Source organism: Egretta garzetta, unplaced genomic scaffold (assembly GCF_000687185.1).
Source record: "Egretta garzetta isolate BGI_Z169 unplaced genomic scaffold, ASM68718v1 scaffold39, whole genome shotgun sequence".
Lineage (NCBI taxonomy): Eukaryota > Metazoa > Chordata > Aves > Pelecaniformes > Ardeidae > Egretta > Egretta garzetta.
The window spans coordinates 4,657,819-4,661,300 of NW_009260945.1; positions in this window are offsets into that span (position 1 = coordinate 4,657,819).

The window sequence follows — 3,482 nt, forward strand, 5'->3', positions numbered from 1 at the left end:
AAGACAACTGCGAAGCAGCCCAGAAGAGCGTAACTGGCCGTTTAAAGGGGGGAGTGCAGGCAGAAAAGGGGAGGATTCAGGCTTTTGCCTTCATTTCTTCTCCAAATCAATTTGATTGGGGATGGGGTTTAGCTGGGCCATGAGTGTTTTAAAAGCTTCATAGAATCATAGAATCATTTGGGTTGGAAAAGCCCTCTAAGATCCCCAAGCCCAACCGTTCCCCTACCCCTGCCATCCCACCACTAAACCCTGGCCCTAAGCACTGCGTCTGCCCAGCTTTTAAATCCCCCCAGGGATGGGGACTCGACCCCTTCCCTGGGCAGCCCCTTCCAGAGCCTGACAGCCCTTTCAGGGAAGAAATTTTTCCTGCTGTCCAACCTAAACCTGCCCTGGTGCAACTTCAGACCATTTCCCCTCGTCCCATCACCCGTTACCAGAGAGAAGATTTATAAAGAGTATTATTCACACCTACAACACAGATGCGCAGATTTCATGTAGAGGCATGCATATACAAAATACAGTATAGCTACATCTAGAAATTAAATATCAACACCACCATTCTTCATAAGTTGTTTTTTTTTTTAAAATCATCCCCTTGATTTTGAAAAGACAGTATAATCTCTCTATTAAGTTATTTAGAAAAATACCCGCTGGGATGGGCAACTCGTTATATAGTCAATACAATTATTGGCAGGCAGTTAATGATTGTATGACAGACAGACAGCTGAGCCGGAGGGATAAAGAGTTACAAAGACCTGATCTAAAAGCCCTTTCTTAAAACATTCAGCTTTGCATCTCAATACTGTGTTTTTCTGAAGCTTTGTAAATGGTCTGGAATAAAAACGGATACTTTAAAAATCAATATGGGTAGGTGGTTCCACTTCCCCTCTCGCCTTAGGGAAAGGCGAGCCCAGTGAGGGAATAAGTTAAACTTTTAAGGAAGTTTGAGAAAAAATTAGATTTTGAAACCCTGAAGTGCCTTCCTTAGGCTGATTTAGGGGAAAAAGCCGAGTTTCTGCTTTCTCGTTAGCGCTCGGGGGGGACATTTTTGCTGCTCAGCTGCCAGGGCAGCGGCTCCTCCAGCTGAGATCCGTGCAAAATCCCTCCCGGCATGGTGGCCTCGTAGAGGCTGCTGATCTTGGTGGCCCATGTGCCACGGCCAGTGCCTTCAAAGGATGTGCCCCGCATGGCTGTGTCTTGCTGAAAAGCCGAGCCACGAAACCATGCTCAGAAATAGCTGAATTAGCGCAGCCCTGAGAGCGGTCGTTAGGAGCTGACCTGGTTTCGTGACAGCTATTTATCTAACGAGGCAGGAGACGGCCCAAAGCTGAGCTCCAGGCAAGCAGCAGGGCAGAGCTCCTCTCGCCTTGCTGCTCCTTCCCGCAAACGTGGTGGTTGCCAAAAGACATCGCTTGGTGCCTATTTAGCCTCCTAAATATCATGCTGCTAAATAAATGGGAAAATATGATTTAATCTCGACAAGGGACTCCCACAGAAACTGTGTTTTCTGGCTCCCAAGGCATTCTAATACAATATTCACCTAAATCACCGTGTTTAAGCATCCGTTACAAATACTGCTTGGTATAAATGGCTGAGAAAATTCAAAGGGGGATTCAGATTCAAAGTCTCCCGGCTGTGAAGGGATTTCTCTCTCTGCATGAAGGTCCAGTTTAATTTGGTATCTAAAAGCAGGAGATTTGTTCCAAGAGGAACTCGAGCAGTTGACCCAAGCAGGGTTTGCTCCATGCCTGTGTGTAGCCCCTTGCCTTCCCACCTAAAGGTGCTTGGTCTCTGCCCAGCTCTAGGTACAGACTTAGAAGAGGGGTTTTGGAGCAAAACTCAGCAAAAGAGGAAAGCTGGCTTCTTCAGATCCAGTTTCTTGGCAGTTTAAGGCTTTGCAGTTGAATTTGGGCTGCAACAGAGCCCTTCTGCAGCATGTTCCCACCCTGCTCCTGCTCTGAGCCACCCTGGGGAGTTGATCCAACCAAAAAAATAGTCATTGGTCTTTTTGGAAAGGTTATTTTTGGCAGGATCAGCCCCTTGAACCAGTTGGCATCTCGGCCCCTGGAGCACCAGAGTCTGCAGGAGCCATGTCCCCAGGGAGAGAGAATGGGCCAGGACTTCTGATGCGAACCCACGGCCACGCTCACTTCCTCCCGCTGCAGCTTTCCCGTGTGACCTCCGGGGTTTTCGGGAAGCTGGCTGTAGCCTCACGAAGCTATCTCCCTGTCATGGGCAGAGAGGAGCTCCCCAGCTCCAACCCTGCCCCAAACCCTCCCCTTGGAGAGCCCAGCCAGCCTTCGGGGCTCTCCCCACCTCAACCCCTTCTTCTCCACTTCTCATGTCCCATCTCTTGCCCCATCGGGCTGGGGATGCCCATGTGGCAAGGCCTGTGCTGCATATCTAACCCAGCAAGCTTATACCTTGCCCCCAGCCCCCAGCAGAGCAGCAGGGATTGCGTCCCAGGCTCGCGTGGCTCCTACGGAAAGGAGCAACCACACGGGTTGGCATCAAGCGTGCACGGGTCCCAGCAGTCGATTGGGAGCGGGATGTTGCCCCTGCCAGGAGGAAAATCTAGCAATGGGGTCGGGATGCCACATCCTTACCCGCTTGCACACAACGTGCAAGGCTGCCTCCCTGCTCACGGGTGCCAGAAAAGATCATCTCAGGTGCCTGGTCCATCTTGTTTTCAGCCAGCACTGTGCCCAAAAAGCTTTTGGCAGCCTTGTTTGGAAGATACGTCCCAAGATACATACCCAGGCTGAGTTTGATGCCTTCATAACCTTCTCCCTCCACTTTTCTGCCGCTTTTCACCCAGTTTCGGCCACAACTCACTCGCTCTCTGCTTTATGCACTGCTGCGTCTTTGCTTTGGCACAGAGGTTTCAGGAAGGAGCTCTCTTTCATAATGAACATGGGTCGCATCCCACGGTTGGGTGCCAGTGAGATCTAACCCTTCTCCAGATGAAGGGCTCCACCAAGGTTTATCTGTGGCTATATGCATGTGCGCAGACCAGTCTTTGCCTGCTTTGGTCCCAGTTTAGCCAGCAGACATCTCTCAGCTGGTCCAAGTCTCCCTCTGCTATGACCTTCATCTCTCCAAGCAACGGCCACAGCAGCTGGGATTCCTCCTACCTGCCCTGCAGCCCATGCAAGTTGCCCTGGGCTCCCTCGGGAGCCACCAAAGAGCAGTCACATCCCTGGGACAACCAAGTGCATTAGGGATGCTCGTAGGAAGGTTCCTGAGCCCCGCGACCCCCCAGGAGAGCCCAGGGCCGAGCTCCCCTGCAGTGCAGCCAGCACGGCCAAGCACCCCCGGGCTCTTACCCTCCCCGGGCTTTCAGCATGGTTGTATTTGTAGCAGCCCCAGGCTACTGTACAACGAAAAGGCTGATTTCCCCCCCACTAAATCCAACCCGAAGGAGATGCGCAGTCAGAGTTTGTCAAACCCCACGGGCTGTGTTTATCTCCTGGCTCAGCAGC